This window comes from Elephantulus edwardii, unplaced genomic scaffold, assembly GCF_000299155.1.
Source record: "Elephantulus edwardii isolate Elephantulus edwardi_28Jun2011 unplaced genomic scaffold, EleEdw1.0 scaffold00112, whole genome shotgun sequence".
Lineage (NCBI taxonomy): Eukaryota > Metazoa > Chordata > Mammalia > Macroscelidea > Macroscelididae > Elephantulus > Elephantulus edwardii.
Window position 1 is genome coordinate 11,226,993 of NW_006399862.1, and position 6,221 is coordinate 11,233,213.

The following is a 6,221-nucleotide window of genomic DNA, read 5'->3' on the forward strand; positions in this document are numbered from 1 at the left end:
TATGTCAGTTGGTAGGTATTCCACTGGTTCTTGGGGCCTTACTTTTTGCCAGTGCCTTCAATGCAGCTTGAACTTCTTCCATCATTACCATTGACACTTAATCATATGGTACTTCCTGAAATATTCCAGTGTTGGCTAATTCTTTTTGGTACAGTGACTGTATATTTCCTCCATTTTCCATATGCATACAAGGAAGACCTATTATTGACTATTATTCAAATATCTGCACCAATAGCTAAAGCCAAAGAGGAGGAAATTGAATACTTTTGTCTAACTTTGCAATCTAAAAATGAACAAACATGCAATCAAGATGCATTAATGATAGGAAAATGAAATAAAAGGCATCCTAACTAGCCAATAGGTGGTAAAATTGTTGCTATATGCAGACTATATGCTAGTGTACACAGAGAACCCCAAAGACTCAACAAAAAAGATTGTTAAACCCACACGACCAATTTAGCAGAGTGGCAGGATACAAGATCAATATACAAAATCTCTACAGCAAGAAGGAAAACATGAAAAAGTAAACTAAGAAAGAAATGTCATTTATATTAGCCAACCACATGATGAAATACTTTGGAATAACCCTAATTAAAAATGCAAAAGACCTTAACAAGGAAAATTATAAAACACTACAAGAAACAATAAGAGACCTAACTAAATGGGAAAATATTCACTGTTCATAGATAGGAAGGTTCAGCATAGTGAAAATAAAAAGTCTACCAAAAGCAATCTATACCTTGAATGCAATCCCCAGATAGCTACCCAATTCATCTTTCAAAGAGAAAAGGCATTTTTCAGGCTTATTTGGAAAGGAAATATACCCTGAATAGGCAAGGCTATACTGAAAAATAAAAATGAAGTCAGAGTCATAAGACTTCCTGATCAAAACCTACTATACACCATAGTAACCAAAACAGCATGGTGTTGGTACAATGAGAGACACATAGAACAACAGAATAGAATCTAGAAACCAGAAATTAACCCATCTACATACAATCTTTTGGGTTTTGACAAGGAATCAAAATTTAGCAAATGGGTAAATGACAAACTATTCAAAAGTGCTGGCAAAATTGGACCTGCAGAAAATTGAAATAGGATCCACATCTCACACCATACACAAAAATCAACTCAAGGTGTATTAGAGAGCGAGAGGTAAAGTCCCAAACGATAAGAATCATAAAAGACAAAATGGGACCAAACTTAGAAGCCCTAGCCTGTAGCATAAATAGGCTTGCAAATATAGTCAGAAATACACAACCAAAAGAGGAAAAAATGGCTGAATGTGCCATCTAAAGATCAAGTAGCTGTGTGCATCAAAATCTTTTCCAATAGGGTGAAAAGAAAACCTACAGATTGGGAAACAACATGTGATAATGAAATCTCAGACAAAGGTCTCATAACAGAAGTTTACAGAATACTACAGGGCCTCCACAAGAAAAAAACTAGTAACTCAATAACAAAATTGGCAGAAGGCCAATAAAATCTTTTCACAAAGGAAAATATTAGAATGACCAAAAGATACACAAAGAAATGTTCAATATCACTGTTAATCAGAGAGATGAACATCAAAATAACAATTAACTTGTATGACTGATTATATGAAACACAATGTAAATGAAAGATTCTATAAACCAATGTACATAAATGAAACACAGTGTAGACTGTGTTTATATTATTACAAGTAAACCAATTAAAAATATTTTTAAGAAAAGAAACTTTTTAAAAGAAGTATTAATTATATTATATGTATTAATAACTGGAACAGAAAATTAGAAACAATGAAGAAGGAATAGTAGTCTGAAAGTACAAAAATAGGGCTGGAAATGGAATGATCAAATGACTCAATAACTTATTCCTTGTAAATACCTTTTTAAAAAAAAAACATAAACAGCAACTTTACACACTAGACCTCACCTAATAGACTGAATAGGGATCAGATTGAGTACATCTGTGGAAGGAATCATTGGAGAAGTTCAATACCAGCTGTCAACACCAGGCTGCATGCCGACTACAAACCATACTATCAATTACTTATGGACAAGTTCAGATTGAGGAGAAAGAAAATTAAAACAAGTCCACAAGGCATTTGTTGTTATTGTTATGTGCCATCGAGTTGCCTGCAATTCATAGTGAACCTATGTACAACAGCCCTAACTAAACCCTGCTCTATCCTGTGCCAATCTCACTGTCTCCAACACACCTACCCTGATTACCCCAGTAACTGAGTGAATCCACCTCATAGAGGGTCTTCCTCTCCTGTGCTGTCCCTCCACCCTCCCAGGCATGATGTCCTTCTCCAAGAACTGGTCCCTCCTTGCAACATATCCAAAGTATGTCAGAATAATTTCATGAAACAACATATAAGCAAGAGCCTATGGTGATGAAGGAAGAAGTTTAAGGTGCTTTGAAAAAATTGGCAAAACATAAGGCCCCAGGAATCGATGGTATATCAATTGACGTATTTCAACTAACAGATGCTGCCACAAGGCATAAGGACCAAAATATGATCTTGAGTATGTCCTACCTGAATTTCAAAATCATCTTAAGGGTAGACTCGAGGCACTGAACACATATGATCAAAGACTAGATGAGTTGTGGGAGAACATCTAGGATATAATTCATGAAGAGAACAAAGGTCATTACAAAGACAGAGGCAAAAGAAAAAATAAAATGGATGTCAGAAAGGACTTTGAAAATTGCAATAGAGCATCAAGAAGTCAAAATTTAAAAGAGATGCTGAAGTAAAAGAGCTTAACAGAAGATTTCAAAAGGTAGCTTGAGAAGACAAAGTATTACAACGTAATGTGCAGGGAGCTGGAGTCAGAGAATAAAAAGGGAAGAATTCATTCAGCATCTCTCAAGCTGAAAGAACTACAAAGATAAAGTTTGAGTTATGAAAACTAAAATTGGTTTTAACTAAACCAATATTGGAAACTCTTTAAAAGGTATATCTTCTTTTCACCCCATTCATCATGCAATTCTGCATTTGTTATTACCCTACTGATGATAAAGAGGAGAGTTCACTGGGCTTGCTTCAGAGCTAATACATAAATCCATTACTGCAAACCAGCTATTCAACTGAAAAAGTCACCCAATCTTTCAGCCTATTGATGAAGTAACAAACTCCTGCTGCTCTATAATAAATATTACATGTGTTAATTGTATTATAAGAGAGTTTGGAGTTTTGCTCCTTGGCAATGATCTAGTGCATCAGCCTTAAATTTCTCCATCTCATTTTGGTACAGTGGTGTAGTCTAAGGGCCAAAAGGTTTTTATTGGCACCTATCAGCCAGAGTCTTTAGAAATGATACCACCTTTTGCAGGGCAAAAGATTCATTTCTACTGTCACTTTGAAGTTATTTTTTAATGACTATGAAATACATTTTGTTATCTATAACTCTGACAATATCTTATTCTTTGCACATTCAGTGCTCTTTTTCTTTACATTTCTGATGTTTCATGGTCTTTTTTTTAAAAAAGTATCATTTTGTTATTGTCATCAAGTCTTTTCTGACTCTTAACAACCCAATGTACAATGAACAACACCATGAGCAATCATATACTATTCTCACAACCATTGCTATGTGGAGGCCTATTGTTACAGTCACGCTGTCAAGACAATTTACTAAGATTCTTCTTGGTTTCTGCTGATGCCTACTTTACTAACCATGAGGCCCTTCTTCAGGGACTTACCTTTAAGGATAGCATGTCCAAAGTTTGTCAAATGGAAGCTGAATAAGGTAAAACATGGTATTAGTTGTTGTTGTTGCTAATAGAGTTGTTGTTGTTGTTGTTGTTGTTGTTGTTGTTGTTGTTGTTGTTGTTAATAGAGTATCTTCTTGGAGGGGGCGGTGAGAGAGAGAGAATTAACCACCCTGCTCAAGGCTGAAATACATGACTGACTCCTTACAGGTGGCTAAAGTCCTGGGTGGAACCAATAATTGATACCTGATTTGTTGTTATTTACCACTGAGACAGAACTAACTCTTAGCTGACCCTACAGCGGGCTTTCAGAGGCAGTTACCTACACAAGAGTAAACTGCCCATCTTTCTCCACAGAGAAGCTGGTGGATTCAAATTGTGTACCTTCAAAGGCGCATGGTTCAAATACAACAGATGCTCTGCTGGAGAAAGAGGGACAATCTCTTACTGTACCAGTCTGATCTGATTTGATGATACACACACGCAAACTAATAAAATAAAAAATAAAATATAACCAAATTGTGTACCTTTAGGTTGGCAATGCAATTCCTTACTACTACTAAGCCACTAGGGCTCCCTACCTGACTACTAAAGTTTGGCAATTCAGACCAACTCAGTGGCACCAGGGGGAAAAGCCCTGGCGATCTACTTCTGAATAGACTGCATCCATTTTTCCTGGGGAGAAATTCCTCTGTAACACAGGAAATAATCAGTTGGAATCAATTCTATAGCAACACTTTTAGTTTTGAAAAAGTAGTGTTTGGAGTTTGGAACATCATTGCTAACCTTCTGAACAGATAATTGCGCAATTTGCTTTAGTTATTCTGTGGCTGAATCTTAGCATGATTGCAACAAATAGTTCAGGCTAACAGACTCAGTTGAGATACAAAGAGCAATCTAAGTGAATTTTCTAAGGGAAACAAAGAAAACTCAAAAACTAACTTGGGTTCTTTAAGGTGCTGTTGAGTTGGTTGTCAACTCACATTGCTGTTGTTGGCAGGTGTGGTCGAATCAACTGACATTGATAGTGACCCTGTGAATGACAGATCTAGACCTTATCATAAATTCATCATCTCTGATACACTTGAACCCATTGTTATTTATAAGGACCCCATAAGATTGAGCATTCTTGCTGTATAAGGCTTTCAAGGTTATAATCATTATGGGAACAGATCACGAGTTCTTTCTCTCAAAATGGAGACTTGTACACCAATGTTCATAGCAGCATTATTCACCATCACAAGAACATGGAAATCAGACCAGATGTCCAACCACAAATGAATGGATTGAGAAATAATGATACATTCATACACACAACAGAATGCTACACAGCACACAGGAGCAATGATTTTGTAAATTATTACCTAACTTTAGAGAGACTGGAGAGCATTATGCTGGGTAAACTTACTCAGTCCCACAAGGACAAATATTGGATATAACCATTATTGTAGAATGAGTATAAGGATCCAAGGGGTGTGTAAGGTTGGAAAGAGAGGGATGAGGATGTTCAGGGGGAGGAAAGATTAATCATGAACTTGTACAATTTGATGGGTGGGGGGTGAGGGAAATTGGAAGATTCTGTTCTGGAAAACAATGTATTCAAACTTTGTAAATAAACTAGTATAATTAAAAAAACACGCAAAAAATAGTTTTTCCCTTTCAAAGAAACTTTGAAGTAATTTAAAATTATTACTTTTTATGACATAGACCTTTTTTGATGTCATTTGCTTCCGCAAATATGTGTATCTATTATCTATATCTGATGTTGAACATGTGAAGATCATCCTATTTAAAAATACTTTGAGGAGATCTCAAATGTTATGCAATTAAAGTGTATATTATAAACACTTTTTTAAAAAGTTCTTGACTGAGTTCAAACTGCCAAACTTTCAGTTAGTAGCCGAGTGCTTCACTTGCCACGAGTGTTTCTTTGGCTAGTTTTAGCATGAGTGAATCAGAGATTATGAGGCTGGCACAGTATAGGACAGGGTTCAGATCTGATTTTCACAGGTTCGCTATTTTCACTCAATGGAACCTAAGAACAACAACAACAACAACAAAAAGACACAGTAATAGCCAGGAAAGAAAAAAACGTATTGTGATGGGAAAGTCTGCCGTTAGGGACCTCTCCAGAGTACTAAAGAGCGATGGTGTCACTCTGGAGACTACGGTGCATCTGATACAGGCTACTGTCTTTGCAATTACTTCTTAGGCATCAGAGAGTTGGACAATGACCAAGGAGGATAGAAGGAGAATTGATGCCTTTGAGCTGTGGTGCTGGAGAAGAGTATTGAATGTTCAATGGACTGCCAAGAAAACAAACAGATTCATCCTGTTGTTGTTGTTGTTATGTGCCGTCGAGTCGTTTGCTACTCACAGCGACCCTATACACAACAGCCCTAAACCCTGCTCTATCCTGCGCCAACCACACTGCCTCTGACACACCCATCCCGATGGCCCCAGTCACCGAATCAATCCATCTCATAGAGGGTCTTCCCCTCCTGCGCTGTCCCTCC